Here is a 26,217-nt window from a genome sequence, read left to right on the forward strand (position 1 = left end):
ATGTGTATGTGACCAATAAAATTGGATTTGATTTGAATGGGTGCCCTTCTGCATTGGAAAACATCCCTGGTCTTTGTGGTTGAATCTGTGTTTGAAAATCACTGCTCGACTGAAGGACCTTACAGATAATTGTATGTGTGGGGTACAGAGATGAAGTGGTCATTCAAAAATCATGTTAAACACCATTATTACACACAGAGAGAGTCCAAGCAACTTAGTATGTTACTTACATTTTTACTCTTAAACTCATTTAGGCTTGCCATAACCAAGGGGTTGAATACTTATTGACTGAAGACATTTCAAGTTTTCATTTGTAATTAACATAAAAACATTATGGGGTATTGTATGTAGGAGAGTGAAAAAAAAATCTAATTTTAATCCATTTTAAATTCAGTATGTAACACAACAAATCGTGAAAAAAGTCAAGGGTTGTGAATACTTTCTGAAGGCTAAAGAGTTGTCCATGAGGTATTTAACACCAAGCAGCTTAACGAAATGTCAAAACGAACACGAACATTATGTCTGGGTGTATCTTAGTTTTCTTACAGGATTGGACAGGAAAGAACTTTCTTAATTCCCTCCTTGTGTCTTGGCCAATCACACCATCTTTACTCTGAGCTGAGCTGAGGTTCTGAGCTGAGGTCCAACCAGATTTGTGAATGAATGAGTGGGTGGGCCACAACGTAAATGTGGTGGGACTACTACAGATCCCTCCCAACGATGGATTCCCACTGTCTGAGAGCTCACACTTCTTTGGTAAGCAACCTCCAATGACTAGCCTGGTCCCAGATCAGTACTGTATGTGCTTCATCCAACTCAGACTATTTTTGTCATGCAATACATAATATGCAGTGTACCATATATTTTTTTAACAGTATATGCATATGGCATGCCAATGATATGGGAGTTGGCACATGCAGATCTAGGATCAGGCAATCGAGTTGACACACATTACCTCTCAGTCAGTTGCAACCAATCACAGGCCAGATGTGAAAGTGACTTTACACATTACCAAAACAACTACGTTATTGATAGGCAGAAATGTGAATGTCAAGTTAATAAGTAACCATGAAAACCTTTGCTCCACTTTGTCATTCCTGAGTCAGTCCTCAAGCAAGCACAAAACTGTTCTGTTTTAGGACTATTGAACCAGCATTTTAATTGAGAATTTCCTTTTCCAAAGACAATAGGGGGAGTTATGCTGAAGTAGAAGAAGTAACGGTAAGAGTAGAGCCGCAGAGGGGGATTACTTTTCAGTTGGTCAGAGAAAGAAAGGGAGAGAGACAGAGAGAGATGGAGAGAGAATGGTTTTTATTGTGGATGCTCTGAGAGACCCTGAGATGGCCATGGTCCAGATCAAACCTTAAGGAGGTCAGTATCTCACGCCTGTCGATTGTGTTGCGTCAGTTTGGGTTGTGTGTGTTATCAGATGAGTTTAGATTAACTCAACACTATAAAGCTGTACGGCTACATTCCAGCCGTTTTTTGTTGTTGCCCAGTATGTATTTTTACCTTAATGTATTTTAATGAATAAAAGTGAAATTAAGGTATCAAAATGGTTCACATGCTAGCTGACGTCTAACCAAGGGTTCACGCTTACAAAATAGGAATATAATTATTACTGTATATTTTATGACAGTAGATAAACCTGATGATAAAGCATTTCTGAAATATGTATAATATATATAGAAATATAAGTATAGATACAGTGGGGAGAACAAGTATTTGTTACACTGCAGAATTTGCAGGTTTTCCTATTTACAAAGCATGTAGAGGTCTGTAATTTTGATCATCACACTTCAACTGTGAGAGACGGAAGCTAAAACAAAAATCCAGAAAATCACATTGTATGATTTTTAAGTAATTAATTTGCATTTTATTGCATGACATAGGTATTTGATACATCAGAAAAACAGAACTTAATATTTTGTTACAGAAACCTTTGTTTCCAATTACAGAGATCATACGTTTCCTGAAGTTCTTGACCAGGTTTGCACACACTGTGCAAACCTGGCACACACAGCAGGGATTTTGGCCCACTCCTCCATACAGACCTTCTCCAGATCCTATAGGTTTCGGGGCTGTCGCTGAGCAATATGGATTTTCAGCTCCCTCCAAAGATTTTCTATTGGGTTCAGGTCTGGAGACTGGCTAGGCCACTCCAGGACCTTAAGATGCTTCTTACGGAGCCACTCCTTAGTTGCCCTGGCTGTGTGTTTCGGGTCGTTGTCATGCTGGAAGACCCAGCCACGACCCATCTTCAATGCTCTTACTGAGGGAAGGAGGTTGTTGGCCAAGATCTCGGTATACATGGCCCCATCCATCCTCCCCTCAATACGGTGCAGTTGTCCTGTCCCCTTTACAGAAAAGCATCCCCAAAGAATGATGTTTCCACCTCCATGCTTCACAGTTAGGATGGTGTTCTTGGGGTTGTACTCATCCTTCTTCTTCCTCCAAACACGGCAAGTGGAGTTTAGACCAAAAAGCTCTATTTTTGTCTCATCAGACCACATGACCTTCCATTCCTCCTCTGGATCATCCAGATGGTCATTGGCAAACTTCAGACGGGCCTGGACATGCAGGGGAACCTTACGTGCGCTGCAGGATTTTAATCCATGACGGCGTAGTGTGTTACAAGCGGTTTTCTTTGAGACTTTGTCCCAACTCTCTACAGGTCATTGACCAGGTCCTGCCATGTAGTTCTGGGCTGATCCCTCACCTTACTCATGATCATTGATGCCCCACGAGGTGAGATCTTGCATGGAGCCCCAGACTGAGGGTGACTGACGTCATCTTGACCTTCTTCCATTTTTTAAAATAATTGCGCCAACAGTTGTCTTCTCACCAAGCTGCTTACCTATTGTCCTGTTGCCCATCCCAGCCTTGTGCAGGTCTACAATTTGATCCCTGATGTCCTTACACCCTCTCTGGTCTTGGCCATTGTGGAGAGGTTGGAGTCTGATTGAGTGTGTGGACAGGTGTCTTTTATACAGGTATCAAGTTCAAACAGGTGCTGTTAATACAGGTAATGAGTGGAGAACAGGAGGGCTTCTTAAAGACAAATTAACAGGTCTGTGAAAGCCGGAATTCTTACTGGTTGGTAGGTGATCAAATACTTATGTCATGCAATAAAATGCAAATGAATGACTTAAAAATCATACAATGTGATTTTCTGGATTTTTGTTTTAGATTCCGTCTCTCACAGTTGAAGTGTACCTATGATACAAAATTACAGACCTGCAAAATAGGCAGTGTATCAAATACTTGTTCTCCCCACTGTATATGCAGTAAGTAAAGGGCTGGCAGGTAGCCCAGTGGTTATGCCTCTTGTCTCCATCCAGATATTCTGTCAGAACAAGGGAGCCCTCTGCTCCAAAACCAGGAAGTCTTACCCTTCACCAGCTATCCCAGCATGCAATACCTCTCGGTGGAGCCCTCCCCACCATACTACTCCAGTCAGAACTACTACCCCCAGTACAATGCAGATGAGTGGTACTCACCCACAGGGATGTATGAACTGAGGAAAGGACCCCTAGAGGGCACTTATAATGCTGAAATGGAAGAGGCATCCACCATAGTGCCTGCGGTGTGCAATAGGATCCGGCACACATTCCACACAGGCAGTGTCAAAGGGGAGGAGCTGTGTGTGGTGACAAGGCATCCGGGTATCACTATAATGCTCTCACCTGTGAGGGGTGTAAAGGTATCAAAACATGATACAAAAATTGTCACACGCTTTGTAAACAGATGTAGACTAACAGTGAAATGATTACTTACGGGAACTTCCCAACAATGCAGAAAGACAGAAAATACAGAAATAGAAAAGTAATAGCACAAACAAATAAGCGTAATATTAAATACACAATGAGTAATGTTAATTTTGCTATGTACACTGGGTACCAGTACCGAATCGATGTGTAGGAATTTGAAGTTATTGAATTATATCTACGTTGTAGAATAACAGTGAAGACATCCAAACTATGAAATAACACATATGGAATCATGTACAGTTGAAGTCGGAAGTTCACATACACCTCAGCCAAATGCATTTAAACTCAGTTTGTAACGGTTCTCTTGTGGTGAAGGAGAGTCGGACCAAAATGCAGCGTGTCGATTGCGATCCATGTTTAATAAACAAACGTAAACCACGAATCAATACAAATACTACAAAACAAAGAACGTAACGAAAACCGAACAGCCTATACTTGTGTAAACTAACACAGACACTAAGGACAATCACCCACGAAACACACAAAGCATATGGCTGCCTAAATATGCTTCCCAATCAGAGACAAGGATAAACACCTGCCTCTGATTGAGAACCACTTCAGACAGCCATAGACTTAACTAGAACACCCCACTAAGCTACAATCCCAATACCAACACACCACATACAAAAACCCCATGCCACACCCTGGCCTGACCAAATAAATGAAGATAAACACAAAATACCTCGACCAGGGCGTGACACTGTTTTTCATCATTCCTGACATTTAATCCTAGTAAAAATTCCCTGTCTTAAAAATTCCTTGTCCAGTTAGGTTCACCACTTTATTTTAAGAATGTGAAACGTCAGAATAATTGTAAAGAGAATGATGTATTTCAGCTTTTATTTCTTTCATCACATTCCCAGTTGGTCAGAAGTTTACATACACTCAGTTAGTATTTGGTAGCATTGCCATTACATTGTTGAACTTGGGTCCAATGTTTTGGGTAGCCTTCCACAAGCTTCCCACAATAAATTGGGTGAATTTTGACACATTCCTCCTGACAGAGCTGGTGTAACTGAGTCAGGTTTGTAGGCCTCCTTGCTCGCACACGCTTTTTCAGTTCTGCTCACAAATGTTCTATGGGATTGAGGTCAGGGCTTTGTGATGGCCACTCCAATACCTTGACTTTGTTGTCCTTAAGCCATTTTGCCACGATTTTGGAAGTATGCTTGGGGTCTATTTGGAAGACACATTTGTGACCCAGCTTTAACTTCCTGACAATTGTCTTGAGATGTTGCTTCAATATATCCACATAATTTTCCTGCCTCATGACGCCATCTATGTTGTGAAGTGCACCAGTCCCTCCTTCAACAAAGCACCCCCACAACATGATGCTGCCACCCCTGTGCTTCACGGTTGGGATGGTGTTCTTCAATTTGCAAGCCTCCCCCTTTTTCCTCCAAACATAACAATGGTAAATATGGCCAAACAGTTCTATTTTTGTTTCATCAAACCAGAAGGCATTTCTCCAAAAAGTACGATTTTTTTCACAATGTTCATTTGCAAACCGTAGTCTGGCTTTTTATGATGGTTTTGGAGCAGAAGCCTCTTCCTTGTTGAGTGACCTTCCATGTTATGTCGATATTGGATTTTTACTGTGGATATAGATACTTTTGTACCTGTTTCCTCCAGCATCCTCAAAAGGTCCTTTGCTGCTGTTCTGGGATTGATTTGCACTTTTCTCACCAAAGTATGTTCATCTCTAGGAGACAGAATGTGTCTCCTTCCTGAGCGGTATGACGGCTGCGTGGTCCCATGGTGTTTATACTTGTGTACTATTGTTTGTACAGATGAACATGGTACCTTCAGGCATTTGGAAATTGCTCCCAAGGATGAACCAGACTTGTGGAGTTCTACAAAAAAAAAAAATTCTGAGGTGTTGGCTAATTTATTTTGATTTTCCCATGATGTCAAGCAAAGAGGAACTGAGTTTGAAGGTAGGCCTTGAAATACATCCACAGGTACACCTCCAATTTACTCAAATGATGTCAATCAGCCTATCAGAAGCTTCTAAAGACATGACATTGTTTTCTGGAATTTCCAAGCTGTTTAAAGGCACAGTCAACTTAGTGTGTGTTATCTTCTGACCCACTGGAATTGTGATACAGTGAATTATAAGTGAAATAATCTATCTGTAAACAATTGTTGTAAAAATGACTTGTGTCATGCACGAAGTAGATGTAACAACTGACTTGTGAAAACTATAGTTTATTAACAGGAAATTTGTGGAGTGGTTGAAAAACGAATGACTCCAACCTAAGTGTATGTAAACTTGCGTAAAATTGCGTTAAACAAATGAAAATACATTTTATATTTTATTTTCTTCAAAGTAGCCATCCTTTGCCTTGATGACAGCTTTGGCATTCTGTCAACCAGCTTCACGAGGAATGCTTTTCCAACAGTCTTGAAGGAGTTCCCACATATGCTGAGCACTTGTTGGCTGTGTTGTGACTTAACTTTCATTAATCTGATGACTGTTTTTTTTATCTATTCAACTAACTATGTCGAATTGTTACCCGATTAAGTTAATCATGTTACAATTAACTCATTATGAATTGGGGCACCACGAGAGCAGTTCTTTAAAGAGTTACCATCTCCCAAATTAAACTCTAAAGGTCTTTACCTATTATCTCCATAAACAGTCAATGTATTAATCATAACCTTGTATCATATCATCATTCTGAACAGTTGTAACCTCCTGCATCTGCAAAAACCCCAGCCTTACTTCTGATTCAGTACTACACAAATTGGTTTAATTATTTATTTACTAGCTAACTAAATGGTAACACAGGATAAACATACATACTTAATACATTTGAAACAGGTCCCTAGTTGACTGACACAATATGGCGGCTTGTTACAAAAGAGATGGAGAGGGAAGGGGGGCAGAGAGAGACAGAGACATAATAACTTGATACATTTAGAAACTACTCTCACAGTAATCATATACTTTGCACATGAACCGCCACCCGTTTGGAGTAAGAAATCATGAATGTATTTGTGTAAATGTCTTGGTTCTTCATGAATTTCTGTCAGAGCCATGACTTCTTGGAAAGGGTGTTGGGCCTTTTTTGCGGTGCGCTTCTAAGGCACTGATTGTCCAAATGTGGTCCCCACCCGTTTTCTACTGTTGCTCTCCTCTGCCGTCGCCCAGCATAAATTAATCAATCAATCAAATGTATTTATAAAGCCCTTCTTACATCAGCTGATGTCACAAAGTGCTGTTCAGAAATTCAGCCTAAACCCCCAAACAGCAAGCAATGCAGGTGTAGAAGCATCGGCGACTCGTTGGCATCCGGCGACCCGTCATGTAGTACTGAACAGAAATACAGAGCTCACTCTACTTCCACTCTCTCTGAAAGATGATTCTTTGAAGATCGATGGTGTGTCGATGGTTCTCAGTGGGGTGATGAGAGTAGCGCACTACGGTAATTAGAAAAGAGTAGTGGAATAGTCCCAATTAAATGAGCTTTTCGAGATACTTTACTTTGGACAGCTAATCAGCCGTACCAGTGATTGTCCGGAAGGTGACGTTAACGTCTCTACCTTGTGTTGAGATTGAGTTCAAACCACTTTGGACGTGAGATGCAGCTACACGTCTCTCTGGTCTGATGTGTTCATTCTTAACCCATCATTTTATACAGTTCTTGTAAAGGGTTGGTTCGTGAGGCTGACACATTCTCTGAGGGGGGTTCAAGGGGGCGGTGACTCCTTACTTGTACAAAGTTATAGAAACAATTTCCTCTTATATTTTCTAAGATCACACCCCTCTCTTAACAAAACCACTTTCATCATGTTTCATATTTCATACAAAACATAGAGGATGGACACTTCACAGATATAGTGTGCATACTTTTGAAGTTACAGTATTTCCTTTATAACATTTTTAATGATGTCAAAAAATAACAACCAAACGACAAATATTGTTACAGTACACGCTTTAGAACATGTCTTCACTATTATTCTACAATGTAGAAAATAGTCCAAATAAAGAAAAACCCTTCAATGTATAGGTGTGTCCAAACATTTGACTGGTACTGTACATACAACTAGGAATAAAGTGACTAGGCAACGGGACAGATAATAAACAGTATCAGTAGAGTATGCGATGAATAAAAACAAATTGCAGAGAGTCTGGGTAGCTATTTGCTTAACTATGTAACTAGCAGTCTTATGGCTTGGGGGTAGAAGATGGTCAGGGTCCTGTTGGTTTCATACTTGATGAATTGGTACCACTTGCAGTGCGATAGGAGACACAACAGTCTTTGACTTGGGTGGCTGGAGTCTTTGACAAGTTTTAGGGCTTTCCTCTGACACCTTGAAATATTAAACTATTGTTTACTCGACGTGGTCTGCCTTCTTACCTTCATACCTGATAACAGCTCAGCTTTAAATACCATAGTGCCCTCCAAGTTCACCACTAAGCTAAGGACCTTGTGACTGAACACCTCCCTCTGTAACTGGATCATGGAATCCTTGGCCTCAACACGAGGGCCCCTCAGGGGTGTGTGCTTAGTCCCCTCCTGTACTATTTAATGAAGCTGCCAGTTGAGGACTTGTGAGGCGTCTGTTTCTTAAGCTAGACACTCTAATGTACTTATCCTCTTGCTCAGTTGTGCACCGAGGCCTCCCACTCCTCTTTCTATTCTGGTGAGAGCCAGTTCGCACTATTCTGTGAAGGGAATAGCTGTCCGAGATCTTCAGTTTCTTGGCAATTTCTCGCATGGAATTGCCTTCATTTCTCAGAACAAGAATAGACTGACGAGTTTCACAAGAAAGTTCTTTGTTTCTGGCCGTTTTGAGCCTGTAATCAAATTCTCAAATGCTGATGCTCCAGATACTCAACTAGTCAAAGAAGATCAGTTTTATTGCTTCTTTAATCAGAACAATAGTTTTCAGCTGTGCTAGCGTAATTGCAAAAGGGTTTTCTAATGACCAATTAGCCCTTTAAAATGATAAACTTGGATTAGCTAACACAACGTGTCATTGGAACACGGGAGTGATGGTTGCTGATAATGAGCACTTAGGTCGATATTCCATAAAAAATCTGACATTTCCAGCTACAATAGTCATTTACAACATTAACATTAACTATACTGTATTTCAAATCAATTTGATGTTATTTTAATGGACAAAAAATGTGCTTTTCTTTTTAAAAAACAATGACATTTCTGAGTGACCTCAAACTTTTGAACGGTAGTGTAGGTGTTATTTTTGTCCAAGTGGGAGAGGGCAGTGTGGAGTGCAATAGAGATTGCATTATCTGTGGATCTGTTGGGGTGGTATGCGAATTGGAGGGTCCAGGGTCTTTAGGATTATGGTGTTGATGTGAGCCATGACCAGCCTTTCAAAGCATTTCATAACTAAATATGTTAGTGCTACGGGGATTGTCATTTAGATAGGTTACCTTGGCGTTCTTGGGCACAGGGACTATGGTGGTCTGCTTGAAACATGTAGAAATTACAGACTGGATCAGGTAGTGATTGAAAATGTCAGTGAAGACATTTGCCAGCTGGTCACCGCATGCTCTGAGTATGTGTCCTGGTAATCCGTCTTGTGAATGTTAACCTGTTTAAAGGTCTTACTCACATCAGCTACGGAGAGCATGATCACACCGTCATCTGGAAAAGCTAGTGTTATCCTGCATGGTTCAGTGTTGCTTGCCTTGAAGTGAGCATAGAAGGCATTTAGCTTGTCTGGTAGGCTTGTGTCACTGGGCAGCTCGAGGCTGGGTTTTCCTTTGCAATCTGTGAAAGTTTGTAAACCCTGCCACATTCAACGAGCGTCAGATGCAGGCGTAATAGGATTCGATCTTAGTCCTGTAGTCACGCTTTGCCTGTTTTATGGTTCGTCTGAGGGTGTAGCGGGATTTCTTATAAGTGTCCAGATTAGTGTCCCGCTCTTTGAAAGTGTCAGCTCTAGCATTTAGCTCAGTGTGGATGTTGCCTGCAATCCATTGCTTCTGGTTGGGATATGTACGTACAATCACTGTGGGGAAGACGTTGTCAATGTACTTATTAATGAAGCCAGTGACTGATGTGGTAAACTCCTCAATGCCATCGGATGAATCTGAAACATATTCCAGTTTGTACTAGCTCAACAGTCATGTAGCTTAGCATCCGCTTCATCTGACCACTTCTGTCTTGGGCTCGTCACTGGTACTTCCTGTTTGAGTTTTTGCTTGTAAGCAGGAATCAGGGGTATAGAGTTATGGTCAGATTTGCCAAATGGAGGGCGAGGGAGAGGTTTTTATGCATTTTTGTGTGTGGAGTGAAGGTGATCTAGAGTTTTTAGCCTCTAGTTGCACAGATGACATGATGGTAGGAGTGTGTTCACTAGGAGTGTGTTCACTAGGAGTGTGTTCACTAGGAGTGCGTCCACTAGGAGTGTGTTCACTAGGAGTTTGTCCACTAGGAGTGTGTTCACTACGAGTGCGTCCACTAGGAGTGTGTTCACTAGGAGTGCGTCCACTAGGAGTGTGTTCACTAGGAGTGCGTCCACTAGGAGTGCGTTCTCTAGGAGTGTGTTCATTAGGAGTGCGTCCACTAGGAGTGTGTTCACTAGGACTGCGTCCACTAGGAGTGTGTTCACTAGGAGTGCATCCACTAGGAGTACGTTCTCTAGGAGTGTGTTCATTAGGACTGCATTCACTAGAAGTGTGTTCACTAGGAGTGTGTTCATTAGGAGTGTGTTCACTAGGAGTGTGTTCATTAGGAGTGTGTTCACTAGGAGTGTGTTCATTAGGAGTGTGTTCACTAGGAGTGTGTTCATTAGGAGTGCGTTCACTCAATGAGCATGTTTTTGTTTGCGCCATCTTTTTCTCTTCCAAGTCTCGGGGATTAGGACCTGGTCCGGGATGAGCAGTATGTCCTGCGCTGCCGACTCGTTGAAGTAGAAATCTTCCTCCAAATCGAGGTTAGTGAAGGCTGTTCTGATGTCGAGAAGCTCTTTTCGGTCATAGGAAATGATGGCAGAAACATTAAGTGCAAAAAAAACACAAAATTGGTCAGGAGCCTGTAAAACTGCAGCTATCCAGCTATCCAGCACCATTATTTTTTTGTAAGAACAGTGGTTCTTACAGCTAGATCATAGCTGTAGACATTGAAGTGCTATTGACTGCAAAGATAGCACCAAAGAACAGCATCTTCAACATTTCAGAAAGCCCTCTATGGATCGGCTCACATCTTCTAAAAGGCTGTCACTTCTGGTGAGGTGATTCTACATGCACATGTGTGAAATAAAGTTGTGTTAACAGCTGAACACTTGAAGCACTAAATTGCATTTCCAGTCCTAATTTGGCTCATTAAGCCTTCCGGCTTGTTGGTTTAGTAATGATGTTCCACAGGGGAAATTCAATTGTGAGGAGGGAGAGACGTTGATCCCACAAGTGACTCATAGGAAATGTGTTATTGAAAAGAACTTGTAGTTGATAAGAATGTTGTTTTCGACTGGCGTTGCGTTCGTAGAGGACAAGAATGAAAATAGATGACATTAGGTGACCTAGTGGTGATGATGTTCTGTTAAACTTCAGTTCTTTTGAAGATTACTCCACTGCAGGGTCAAGTAAGGCGATACGGTCTGGTACTGGTGTCCCGGCAAAATAAATAGTGGGGGTATGCCTTACCGGGAAACATGAGCCCATCATAATAATTCAAACAAAATGTCAAGAAACCTGCCAGTTATTACACCACTTTCTATCAAATGTCAGAGTTATGGAAAATCAGCGAATGGGCTTGAAAATGGGTGGTAAAACTATAGCCTATTCTCTAAAATGTAATGTGGTTAGACTAGATTACAGACATGGTGTTTTGTTTAACAGAGGTCTCATTCCTTTCACCACTGTTTGTTTCTACTTTCACCACTGCTCCACTGGTATGACAAACACTCAGAAGGTGATCAATATTATATTTCCTCATGACAAGGAAAAATGTATGTATTGTTTTTGGACTTCACACAGTGCCAAGAGTGAGCATTACTTTACAGCACCATGTATAAATTACGAGCTCAGTCACACCCAAAGTGACAAACCACAACTAACAATCTATCTTTAACTGTTTTATGACAACATTGTTTTATTCTATTTCGTGTAAAACACCAGGTGAATGGGTGCAAGTGTAATTCCACCCTGTTGGGGTGGACAATGCCAATGTTGTGGTCACTGGGATGTCCTGCCTCATGTCTGAGTGTAGGTTTGAGGTTAGATTGTCCCTCGTTGGTTCACCCTCCGGATAGGGATCCCTGTCAGCTTTCATATGTATAATGGCAGAGGGAACCAGAGCTAAGCAATGTTAATGCATTTCATTGTACTCATCACCCTGCGCTTGAATGTCTAATTACCTGTTAGAACTATGAGTTACACTGTTGAAATGGGTTAATGTTAATGGTTTGAAGCACCACTTGGGCATATGTCAAGGCAAAGGGCAGATTGTATAGATCAACCAAAAATCCAATGCCATCATTTCATTAAAGGTGTACTTTATGGGTGACCGTGTACCTGTATCGTGTCATAGTATTTGTAGGGCAAGTCTATCAGGTTTATTCCAATATTTCTATAGAGCTAATCAGTTTCAAGGACACTCCACCTTTACAGTACATAATATCAATAGTATTTCATCATATGAACATAGACTGAGGTCACTATGGGTAATTGTGTTGATCACTGCCTTCAGGCTTCTTCAGACGGAGCATGACCAAGAAAGCTGTGTACAAGTGCAAGAATGGAGGGACCTGTGAGATGGACATGTACATGCGGAGGAAGTGCCAGGAGAGTCGTCTCCGGAAGTGCAAAGAGATGGGCATGCTGGCAGAGTGTGAGTATCAGCCCCCGCCAACAGCTGTTCTCCTTGATGCTGTACCCATGATGCCACTCTTAATGGACAGACTGTGAAGTACTGGTATAATGAATATGGAAAGGGACTAATAGTCAAAACAAACCATAAACCATCCATTAATGAAAAAGGTACAGTACATTTGACAAGAAAGTCAATGACATGCTTATTCACGCTTGATGGTCTTTACTCCAGAATCCATGTAGATGCAGCAGTAGCAGAGTGTGGGTAAAATCACTGAGGAAGCCAAGCCAGTAAAAAAAATCCATATTACAACCTGTTGTGATAATTGCGTTGTTTGCTCTATAACCCATTCATTCATACGCCACCATGATATATGACAACAAAAAGACAAGTCACACAATGGCTGTAACGCTCGTCGGAAGAAGTGGACCAAGCTTGCAGCGTGGTATGTGTTCATGATTCTTTATTAAATCCAAACACCAAACAAAACAACAAAAGAACAACGAATGTCACGTTCCGTAGGCTACTCAGAGCCAACAAAAAAACAACATCTAACAACCTAAGGTGGCAAAACAGGCTGCCTAAGTATGATTCCCAATCAGAGACAACGATAGACAGCTGTCCCTGATTGAGAACCATACCCGACCAAAACATAGAAACACAAAACCTAGAAATAAAGAACATAGAATGCCCTCCCAAATCACACCCTGACCAAACCAAATAGAGACATAAAAAGGCTCTCTAATGTCAGGGCGTGACAGTGGCAGAATAAATTAAACTACACATACGTTTGTTTCATCACAGAACCGGAGAGCAACATCTGTCTGGTGAAGTCCACAAAGCAAATATTTCATGCAAGTTCATGTTTTTCGACAGTTTATTAAACAACTACTGATTTAGAAACAAGGAGTTACCGCAAGTCAGCACAAAGAGAACAGGAGCACTGCCTATTTCAGCACATTTTCTTCTTAGACATTGTCATGTAAATGCTGGGAGTCAGGAAGCAGGTGCAGAAGGTGTGTATAATAATGAAGAACAAAACATGAGAAGTATACAGACTGTGAATGAAAACAAACCAATACTGCCTGATGACTCAGGCTACTGAGGGCTAAATAAAAGGAAGTTAATGAAGTCCAGGTGTGCGTAATGATGGGAAGCAGATGTGCGTAATGATGGTTGCCAGGATCGGTGGTTAGTAGACTGGCGACTTTGAGCGCTGGAGAAGGGGAGCGGGGGTAGGCGTGACAGACATTTAAATATCATCAAATCAACAAGGCTATATATGCTTAGATTAATACACTGAAAACAAACTTAAAAGATACCAAAAACTATTTAGTCCAATCAATGCTGCTAAATATCATGTGGCTGTCAATGGTACTGATTTCTGTGTGCGTGGGCGTGCAAGTAAAACACTTATAGACTAGATGAACACCAATGCCACCCTCCTCTCTTTCATGTTGGCAAAACGGTCTATGACTCTGTCATACAGTATGCTTTTAGTTTTTGTTGTCATAGGCTACCTAGCTAAAATTCTTGCTCACCTAAGATCCTCAAATGGGCAACAATGAACCAGCTCAGTTAGCTAGCTACACTACATGACCAAAAGTATGTGGTCACCTGCTTGTCGAACATCTCATTCCAAAATCATGGGCATTTATATGTAGTTGGCACCCTCTTTGCTGCTATAACAGCCTCCCGTCTTCTGGGAAGTCTTTCGACTAGATGTTGGAACATTGCTGTGGGGACTTGCTTCCATTGAGCCACAAGAGCATTAGTGAGGTCTAGCACTGATGTTGGGTGATTAGGCCTGGCTCGCAGTCGGTGTTCCAATTCAACCCAAGGTGTTCGATGGGGTTGAGGTCAGGGCTCTGTGCAGGCCAGTCAAGTTCTTCCACACTGATCTTGACAAACCATTTCTGTATGGACCTTGCTTTGTGCACAAGGGCATTGTCATGCTAAAACAGGAAAGGGCATTCCCCAAACTGTTGCCACAAAGTTGGAAGCACAGAATCGTCTAGAATGTCATTGTATGCTGTAGCGTTAAGATTTCCCTTCACTGGAACAAAGGGGCCTAGCCCGAACCATAAAAAACAGCCCCAGCCCATTATTCCTCCTCCACCAAACTTTACAGTTGGCACTATGCATTGGTGCAGATAGCGTTCTCATTGCATACGCCAAACCCAGATCCATCCGTCGGACTGCCAGATGGTGAAGCGTGATTAATCACTCCAGAGAACGATTTCCACTACTCCGGAGTCCAACTGTTGCGACCTTTACACCACACCGGCCGACGCTTGGCATTGTGCATGGTGATCTTTGGCTTGTGTGTGGCTGCTCGGCCATGGAAACCTATTTCATGAAGCTCCCGATGAGCAGTTCTTGTGCTGACATTGCTTCCAGAGGCAGTTTGGAACTCGGTAGTGAGTGAGCTCAACGCTGATTGGCTAATTATTTTATAAAAAATTATCAAGTGAGAGCAAATGCTTGCTGGCATCAATCAATCAAATGCTCCAGCTGCAACATATCATACTGTTTTGGTGCAGACAGCATCAGATACATGGGCTACACATACTGAAACAGAGGGGCACTGTTTCCCTCGCTCAGATTATTTCTCCGGTGGAATTCAGCTACTTGCAAATTGACGGGAAATTATGAAAACACAGAGACAGAGAGAGAGAGACGGAAGTTAAATTATTATTTAAAAGCCGGGCTTCCCTTGGCATCTGTGAATACATGCCACTGAGTTGCAGATGCATGGATATCCTACACTCTTAGAAAAAAAGGTTACAGAAGGGTTCTTCGGATGTCCCCATAGGATAACCCTTTTTGGATCCAGGTAGAACCCTTTTGGGGTTCTATGTAGAACCCTCTGTGGAAAGGGTTTGATATGGAACCCAACAGGCTTCTACCTGGAACCAAAAAGTGCTCTTCAAAGGGTTCTCCTATGGGGACAGCCGAATAACTCTTTGAAGTTGTAGATAGAAAACGATTTAAGAGTGTACCATATTGCTATTTCTTAAGTGCAACAGAATATCTTGCTAACATCAGGAAATGAATTTGGTGATAACACCATCACTTTGATATACTACTATCTGCATTTATTACTTGAGAGACTATATTGTAGATTTTATTAACTCATGGTACTCGTAACTTGATGCACATACTATACGGTATTACCTGCGCGTACAAAAATTCATATTCAAACCCTTTGTTTTAATTCAACTGAAGCATGGACATATCTAAGGGCACCTCCTTTAAGAATAAGTGCACCTGCTCTTTCCCGCTAGAGCATGGTTCCCCAACTGGCAGACCGCGGGCCAAATTTATTGGACCCCCAAGTTTTCTGGACAAATTTTTTTTTCAAATAAAAAAATACTAATAATTGGGTTGGACATAAAAGACTGTGAAAACACCAGCAAATCAGCTCCAAGTGATTATAATTTTGGAAACCTGTTCCAAAGTATTCCCACGCATAATTAAGAGATAGAGAGATATATGTCACATTAGCGCACGTTAGCTCAACTGTCCCACGGGTGGGACACTGATCCTATAGAGAATATAGAGAGATATATGTGATCGTATATGCAAATTTAAGGTTTGAAATTGTTATGTTTTAGTCAAATATTATATCTCTTTGGGCTACTTGCGGTCAATTTGCAGTCTACTAATTATTTTTAATTATTTTTAATTATCTTGGATTTCATCAATATTATTGCATTTTACCATTAATATATCCATTTACTTTTTATCAGTTTAGGATCAACATGATTAAAACAGAGTAATCTCACTCTCAGTATTTGATTCTGATTGACATGTCTAGCTGCGATTGACATGTGTCTTGCTCTGATGGACGTGTCTAGCTGTGAGCCTGACCCCCAGACTATCTCTTCATAAGAGTTTCTTTCAATGCACTGGAGGCAGTCTCAGATCAAGCAGAGAGCTGTCTTTGTGGATTCTGACACGACTGCTTTGAATTCCACCAAGGGAAAGTGTGTCATACCTCTCACAATTGAAAGGTCTCACCATTGTTGCTCTTAAAGGAAAGACTGTGGAAAGGGAAAGGGAAGGGGGAAACCTAGTCAGTTGTACAACTGAATGTCTTCAACTGAAATGTGTCTTCCACATTTAACCCAACCCCTCTGAATCAAAGAGGTGCGGGGGCTGCCTTAATTGATATCCACGTCTTCGGCGCCCGGGTTGAAAGGTTGAAAGATGGGAGGGAGGGAGGGAGGGAGGGAGAGGGAGGAGGGAGGGAGGGAGGGAGGGAGGGAGGGAGGGAGGGAGAGAGAGAGAGAGAGGAAGGGAGAGAGGGAGGGAGAGAGAGGTGGGGGGAGTTAGGAGAGCAGGAGGAAGGAGTTGGGCTCATGTTGCTCATAAATGTTGTAGGAAGTTGGGATGAATATTGCAGGTAGCAGGCATTCAACAGCCCTATCTGTTGGCGCTACAGTGCTCCCTCCGATGACTCCCAAAGCTTTTTGTTAGGCAGGCCTGGATGGCTGTCATGGCCTGATCTCCTTTGGTCTCAATGTTAAAAGAGACAATTCTGAAGGTCTTCATTCAAAGGAAACACTGATCATAGATTTTTCCCTGGTTTGTCAGAACTTTGCTGAAAGGAGTAACATTGACATACTCCCTACATTAAATACAGGGGTTGTATCATTTATAATAATATCACACTGATATAATTTGTTATAAAGGAGAAATCCCCTGTCATCGAAAATAATTCCCCAATTATCTGAACTTTACATCTGTGCTAACCGCTTACCTTAGGTGAAAATCATTGTTCAAAACGTTCTCAGTAACCTTCTCAAACCCATAGCTATACTATGGAGCCACTTGAATAAAATATCAAACTACAGTGGCTACAGAGCATTCACAAAGATAATAATTATTGAAGAAGTAAGGGTGAAATTCTCTTTCAGCACTTTGTGTTTGAACCCATCATCAACGCCCACAGGTCTGCTGACAGAGATCCAGTGTAAATCTAAAAGGCTGAGGAAATACCCCAAGGTCTCACCAGGACAGTCCACCGGGGACTAGACAGAGGGGGGAGACAACGGAGACACCAAACAGGTCACCTCCACCACCAAACTGTCAAAGGTAAACTCTCCCCCTGTTACTCTTTAGAATGTTTTTTGGCTCTTCAAAATGGGAGATATGTCAGTGATTCCCAATTGAGAAATCTAAATACTATCAACAAAATTATTTTAGATGTTTATAGACTCAGCAAAACTAACTTTTTCCTGAAATACCTTTCTTTGTAAGAAAAAATAAGTTATTATGAATTTTTTTCTTTGATTGTCTACTTCTCGTTATCTAAATATAAATGCCCTACACTGATGACTGCATATGGGAATTACATGAACATGAGGGGGAAAAAAGGTGCCTCAGCTGCAGTTGTCTGTGATCCTCAAAAGCCCCGTGTTTAAGTAAACCATGAATATTTAAACATGTCTAAAGTCCTTGCCACCAAGGGATTGTATTACACACAGCTAAGACTGCCACTTTACAAAGTATGACCCATAAATAGCCCTAGTGTTACACCGAAGAGATTCAAAACGGAGAGCTAATGGTTTTATTTCAGGAGAATCTTGAACTCAGTCAAGAGCAGCAGGCTCTCTTGAGCTTCATTGTAAAAGCTTATCAGAAACATTGAATTCCTCAAGACATGGCCAAAAAACTGGTACGTGATATGTCCTACAATTATAGCAAATTCTGTCCCGCTGGGCACAGATGTCAATCCAATGTCTATTCCATGTTGATTCAACGTAATATCAGTGAAATGATGTGGAAACAACGTTGTTTTTCACCAAGACATAGTGTATGCTTTTACAACTCAGACATATTCATAGTTCATGGAAGACAGTAAGATACCCTTGTAACTGTAACCTCGTTAGTCTGTTGAATGAAGAGAGTCAGACCGAAATGCAGCGTGTAGGTTACTCATGACTTTAATGAAGGAATACGGTACATGAAATAACTGATATAAGAAAACAACAAACGAAACGTGAAACTAATTACAGCCTATCTGGTGACTACTACACAGAGACAGGTACAAACACCCACAAAATACAAAGCGCACTCAGGCTACCTAAATACGGTTCCCAATCCGAGACAACAAGAATCACCTGACTCCAATTGAGAATCGCCTCAGGCAGCCAAGCCTAACTATACACACCCCTAAACATACACAATCCCAATTAATACAAACCCCAATATGAAACACAACATATAAACCCATGTCACACCCTGGCCTACCCAAACATATAACAAAAACACAAAATACAATGACCAAGGTGTGACAGTAACATATCCCAGAATAGATATGACTTACACCACATGCTCTCTATCCAAGTAGAGGTCCGACAGTTTTTGTCCCTCAAGTCGTAGATGAAGTGACATAAAACTCCTTATCAGCCTGCAGTGTCACTCCACACACATTCTGTAATCATCTCCCATTTGTGTGCCCTTGTTGTTTCTCCAGCTACAAGAGCAGTTCAATGCAGAAGAGAACTTCCTTCTTTTGACCGAGATGGCCACCAGTCATGTTCAAGTGCTGGTGGAGTTTACCAAAAACATACAACACAAAAATACACATTTTAAACAAAATATACATATATATAAAATATATATACATATACACATTAAAATACCAAAACACAGTCATGGAAAGCAGAAATAAAACATCACAAATCACCCCGAAAAACAGTTACATTCCTCCACAAATAAGTCCCAAATCAATACTCAATACTTTGAACTGCCTGAACGGCATCACAACATTAAGTTGAAATGTATTTAGAATGCATCAATACGGTGCATTAAATAAAAGCAGAGTTACCTAGCTCGGTGGAGACCCTGGGAACCTGAAGAGTTAACCAATCCTGTGAACGGTTTACCTAGCTAGGTGGAGACCCTGGGAACCTGAAGAGTTAACCAATCCTGTGAACGGTTTACCTAGCTAGGTGGAGACCCTGGGAACCTGAAGAGTTAACCAATCCTGTGAACGGTTTTACCTAGCTAGGTGGAGACCCTGGGAACCAGAAGAGTTAACCAATCCTGTGAACGGTTTACCTAGCTAGGTGGAGACCCTGGGAACCAGAAGAGTTAACCAATCCTGTGAACGGTTTTACCTAGCTAGGTGGAGACCCTGGGAACCTGAAGAGTTAACCAATCCTGTGAACGGTTTACCTAGCTAGGTGGAGACCCTGGGAACCAGAAGAGTTAACCAATCTTGTGAACGGTTTACCTAGCAAGGTGGAGACCCTGGGAACCTGAAGAGTTAACCAATCTTGTGAACGGTTTACCTAGCTAGGTGGAGACCCTGGGAACCTGAAGAGTTAACCAATCTTGTGAACGGTTTACCTAGCTAGGTGGAGACCCTGGGAACCTGAAGAGTTAACCAATCTTGTGAATGGTTTACCTAGCTAGGTGGAGACCCTGGGAACCTGAAGAGTTAACCAATCTTGTGAACGGTTTACCTAGCTAGGTGGAGACCCTGGGAACCTGAAGAGTTAACCAATCCTGTGAACGGTTTACCTAGCTAGGTGGAGACCCTGGGAACCAGAAGAGTTAACCAATCTTGTGAATGGATTTACCTAGCTAGGTGGAGACCCTGGGAACCTGAAGAGTTAACCATTCCTGTGAACGGTTTACCTAGCTAGGTGGAGACCCTGGAAACCTGAAGAATTAACCAATCCTGTGAACGGTTTACCTAGCTAGGTGGAGACCCTGGGAACCTGAAGAGTTAACCAATCCTGTGAACGGTTTTACCTAGCTAGGTGGAGACCCTGGGAACCTGAAGAGTTAACCAATCCTGTGAACGGTTTACCTAGCTAGGTGGAGACCCTGGGAACCAGAAGAGTTAACCAATCCTGTGAACAGTTTTACCTAGCTAGGTGGAGACCCTGGGAACCTGAAGAGTTAACCATTCCTGTGAACGGTTTACCTAGCTAGGTGGAGACCCTGGGAACCTGAAGAGTTAACCAATCTTGTGAACGGTTTACCTAGCTAGGTGGAGACCCTGGGAACCTGAAGAGTTAACCAATCTTGTGAACGGTTTACCTAGCTAGGTGGAGACCCTGGGAACCTGAAGAGTTAACCAATCTTGTGAACGGTTTACCTAGCTAGGTGGAGACCCTGGGAACCTGAAGAGTTAACCAATCCTGTGAACGGGTTTACCTAGCTCGGTGGAGACCCTGGGAACCAGAAGAGTTAACCAATCCTGTGAACGTTTTACCTAGCTAGGTGGAGACTCTGGGAACCTGAAGAGTTAACCAATCCTGTGAACGGGTTTACCTAGCTAGGTGGAGACCCTGGGAACCTGAAGAGTTAACCAATCTTGTGAACGGTTTACCTAGCTAGGTGGAGACCCTGGGAACCTGAAGAGTTAACCAATCTTGTGAACGGTTTACCTAGCTAGGTGGAGACCCTGGGAACCTGAAGAGTTAACCAATCTTGTGAACGGTTTACCTAGCTAGGTGGAGACCCTGGGAACCTGAAGAGTTAACCAATCTTGTGAACGGTTTACCTAGCTAGGTGGAGACCCTGGGAACCTGAAGAGTTAACCAATCTTGTGAACGGTTTACCTAGCTAGGTGGAGACCCTGGGAACCTGAAGAGTTAACCAATCCTGTGAACGGGTTTACCTAGCTCGGTGGAGACCCTGGGAACCAGAAGAGTTAACCAATCTTGTGAATGGATTTACCTAGCTAGGTGGAGACCCTGGGAACCTGAAGAGTTAACCATTCCTGTGAACGGTTTACCTAGCTAGGTGGAGACCCTGGGAACCTGAAGAATTAACCAATCCTGTGAACGGTTTTACCTAGCTAGGTGGAGACCCTGGGAACCTGAAGAGTTAACCAATCCTGTGAACGGTTTACCTAGCTAGGTGGAGACCCTGGGAACCAGAAGAGTTAACCAATCCTGTGAACAGTTTTACCTAGCTAGGTGGAGACCCTGGGAACCTGAAGAGTTAACCATTCCTGTGAACGGTTTACCTAGCTAGGTGGAGACCCTGGGAACCTGAAGAGTTAACCAATCTTGTGAACGGTTTACCTAGCTAGGTGGAGACCCTGGGAACCTGAAGAGTTAACCAATCTTGTGAACGGTTTACCTAGCTAGGTGGAGACCCTGGGAACCTGAAGAGTTAACCAATCTTGTGAACGGTTTACCTAGCTAGGTGGAGACCCTGGGAACCTGAAGAGTTAACCAATCTTGTGAACGGTTTACCTAGCTCGGTGGAGACCCTGGGAACCTGAAGAGTTAACCAATCTTGTGAACGGTTTACCTAGCTAGGTGGAGACCCTGGGAACCTGAAGAGTTAACCAATCTTGTGAACGGTTTACCTAGCTAGGTGGAGACCCTGGGAACCTGAAGAGTTAACCAATCTTGTGAACGGTTTACCTAGCTAGGTGGAGACTCTGGGAACCTGAAGAGTTAACCAATCCTGTGAACGGGTTTACCTAGCTAGGTGGAGACCCTGGGAACCTGAAGAGTTAACCAATCCTGTGAACGGTTTACCTAGCTAGGTGGAGACCCTGGGAACCTGAAGAGTTAACCAATCTTGTGAACGGTTTACCTAGCTCGGTGGAGACCCTGGGAACCTGAAGAGTTAACCAATCCTGTGAACGGGTTTACCTAGCTAGGTGGAGACCCTGGGAACCTGAAGAGTTAACCAATCCTGTGAACGGGTTTACCTAGCTAGGTGGAGACCCTGGGAACCTGAAGAGTTAACCAATCTTGTGAACTGATTTACCTAGCTAGGTGGAGACCCTGGGAACCTGAAGAGTTAACCAATCCTGTGAACGGGTTAGGCAACTCAGGTGTCTATACTTCAACAGCAAAGTTAGATAAGACAGAAGTTTATGAAGTAGGGCCTTGTAAATGAAAAGGGAGTAATACAGAGATCTACTACAGGTCTTTAGCGAAGTCCAGCCAACCTTCTGACACAGGATGCAGTGATGAGTATCAAAACTGTCAACTGTAACAAAATAAAGGTCACTATGGTAGATAGCATCCAAGAGTTTAAGACTAGCAGCAGCTGCACTTTGACAAATAATATCATCATCACCAAGAACAGATAAAAAGATTGACTGAATAATCTGCTTCCTACTGTTTAGAGAAAGGCACAATCTATTTCTGTATAAAAAGCCAACTTTAAATGATAGCATCTTAACGAGCTCATCTATATGTTTTTTAAAGCTCAAATTCATATCAATCCAAATGCCTAAGTATTCATATGCGGGAACACGTTCAATTGGAGAACCATCTGATGTAATTCATCTGAAACATTCTTACGGGAGTTTAGAAACAACATGTAGTTCCTTTTGTCCGTATGAAGTTTTCAATCAGCAAGGGATTGCTGCATAGCTATAAAATCTGACTGTAGTTTTGACACAGCCAGATCAACAGCCGGGGCAATAGCGTACAAAATAGTATCAGCCGCAGTTAGATGAAGTTTACCATTTTTAACAGATAGACCAATGGTGTTTATATAAATAGTGAAGAGAACAGGTCCCAAAATCAACCCCTGTGGTACACCTTTACTTACATCAAGAAATTCAGACTTAACCCCATCAATCATGATGGCTTGAGTTCTTTCACTAAGATAATCATGAAACCATGAACAGGAGTCAGAACTCAGGCCTATCGAGGACAACTTATTCAATAAAATAGCATGATCAACAGTATCAAAAGCTTTTGACAGGTCCACAAACAAAGCAGCATTTCATTTTAGTTTCTAAAGTGTTAACAAGATCTTTAACAACCCTGAAGTGGCGCAGCGGTCTAAGGCACTGCATCTCAGTGCAAGAGGCGTCACTACAGTCCTTTGTTCGATTCCGGCCGTGATTGGGAGTCCCATATGGCAGCGCACAAGCGTTGTCCCAGCGTTGTCAGTGGTTCCTGTAATAGTGCTGTGCCCAGGCCTAAACCCTGATTAGTTTACATTCAAAATACATTTCTCAGGTAAAAAAATAACAAAGTTGGACATTTAACAAGGACTCAATAATCTTAGCAAGACACGGAAGGTCTCAGGCAATGTAACTCATCACCAAAACACCTCTGTTATATTACATTGAAATGGGAAGGTCTTCCTTAACTATTCTCTTTCTGTTGTTGAGGATCAACTGAGTGAGTTTATTTAGCATAGTTTTATTTACAAAGAGGATTTTTTACATTTCATTATTTTTTATTTCTCACAAACCATAGAGGAGGTCCATTCTTACCTTCCTCCCTGCAATAGCCTCCCCTGACTGTGTGTGTGTGTCTGTGTGCATTTGTGTGTGGGTGGGTGCATGTGTGCAGGTTTCTCAGCCCTGGACCATGAGGATCAGATCGCACTGTTGAAGGGCTCGGCAGTGGAGGCCATGTTCCTGCGCTCAGCACAGGTGTTTACCAGGAAGGTACCCCATGGACACACAGAGGTGTTGGAGGACAGGATACGCAAGAGTGGGGTGTTCATACTGGGAAACTGGTGCATACAAGTGAAAATGCTACAACAATACTTCAATATCCATCCACAAGTCTACTACTACTATTAGAACTAAATGGAGGTTATCATCATTATCATCAGTATCATGATCCTCGAAACCATCTTCAGCTCATTCATCAACATGAACATCACCTTAACATGTCAAACAAACTTTTACCACAATTCATGGTTGGCATGAAACATTCATGACATTGATAGGCATCTGGCCTTTCATCCACCACACACACACACACACACACACACACACACACACACACACACACACACACACACACACACACACACACACACACACACACACACACACACACACACACACACACACACACACACACACACACACAGGTCTGGTGTGAATAATGGATAGGACTGCTTTATCTGACGATCTAGTTGACGAGAAGACTGGTAGCCTGGCAGTGTACTGACCTGTTGATCCTTGGCCAGGTGTGGGTTACCTGTGTAAACGGACCCCTGCCTACCGGATAGCATTTCATTCCATTGTGAGCGTGTATGGGCAATGTGCCAGGTAGGGTGGTAAAAGAGGGCTGTCTTCAGGTACTAGCTAGACTGGATCAGTTAGAACTATGCACATGATTTATCGTCCATAAATGCTGGTAGTGTTGGGTATCGGATGGCAGTGTGGTGTAAGGTGACATGAATAATTCACTAAACATCCAATTAATTGTGCTGGTCATAACACATCAAACGAGAGGATCTGGCTTTGATATTCTGATTTGTGTGTACAGTACACAAGACAACACATTACTCCAGTGGGCAAAGCTGGTTGAAATGGCATCATTGAAACCAGTTTCTCACTGAAACCAGTTTGCTAACTGGGATATTACAATAATTACTTTTAATAGAGAAGCCTGTATTTGTGAATCGATGATTGGACCTTTTGTTGTTGTTAGGAAATCTTCATAGTAATCGCTAACTAAATTTATTTTCGCATCTTTATTTATGAAACTCACTTTCATATATTTTTGAAAGAGTGCAGCAGTCTGGCTGCCTTGATATCTAAAGCCTACTGTATTGCTGTAATATGCAGTCATATCTGAGCTGTCACTTTGATACCCCTGGTTGGACAGTTGAATATAGAGTGGAAGAGATGGCTGCTATGTCTGCGTCATTACATCCCTTGGTGCAGGTCCTGAGTGAATGGATTAGTTGAGAGACATTCAAGCTAAAGGCCAGTCTGAGGGAAAAGAGAGAGATGTCTAAAGAGGCTATTGTTCTTTATCTAAACATCCAGAGCTCTATTGTGCCCCTCTCTCCCTCTTTGTGCGCTCCTGGCATTTCTGAAGGATTATGGCTCTGTGATTTGACTGACTGGATTGGGTGGATTTCTAAAATGGTTTTGGTGGTAGTGGTGGAGGTGGGGGTTGTCCTGCTCTCAGGATTTTTTAAATGGAAATCTGGGAAAATTCCAATGGTATCCTCAAATGGTATACTACCCCTAATTTTATATCACATATTTTGGTTCATTACAGTGGGACGTTATGGGAATTATACTAGATATCAGTATATATATATATTGAACAATGTTTGAACCGATTCCACTGTGATCTATACTGCATCTATGGACAACACTGCCATCCAGTGGTTGTATATTGATCATGCACCTCCACATGTTTTCCAGGCATATCAGAGTAGTTTATTACACCCATGTTCACCTTCTATAAAAGCATGGGGAACTCCAGATGATGCAGGAAGAACACGCCCTCCTCACCGCCATTACCATCCTGTCACCAGGTGAGCTGCCACCTGGGCATGTGGCACAAGTTAAAAAGTTAAAAATCAACTTGATTATTTGGTTTGACATTACTGAAAGGTGATTGGTCTTTTTTTTAAATGTGTCAAATGCCCCCTATCACTCCTTCTTAGCTAGCGATGGCTAAAGTTATTTGAAGTTTGTAAACCGAACCATGAAATACAGTTTCTCCTTCTCCATAGACTGCTTTCATACACTCAACCACCACCATGCTGAAATGCTCACCTCCTGGTGCATGAGCGACCACAAGTTCACACCCCTCCTCTGCGAGATCTGGGACGTACAGTAAATGGTACACAGAGGCTGCATGGATGGATGGATGGATGGATGGATGGATGGATGGATGGATGGATGGATGGATGGATGGATGGATGGATGGATGGATGGATGGACG

General features: G+C 42.2%; 1 pseudogene; it reads left to right on the plus strand.

The window, feature by feature from the left end:
- The first annotated feature begins 659 nt into the window (after positions 1 to 659).
- On the plus strand, positions 660 to 26,217 carry LOC124035065 (annotated as a pseudogene).

This window comes from Oncorhynchus gorbuscha, linkage group LG01 (genome assembly GCF_021184085.1).
Source record: "Oncorhynchus gorbuscha isolate QuinsamMale2020 ecotype Even-year linkage group LG01, OgorEven_v1.0, whole genome shotgun sequence".
Classification (NCBI taxonomy): domain Eukaryota; kingdom Metazoa; phylum Chordata; class Actinopteri; order Salmoniformes; family Salmonidae; genus Oncorhynchus; species Oncorhynchus gorbuscha.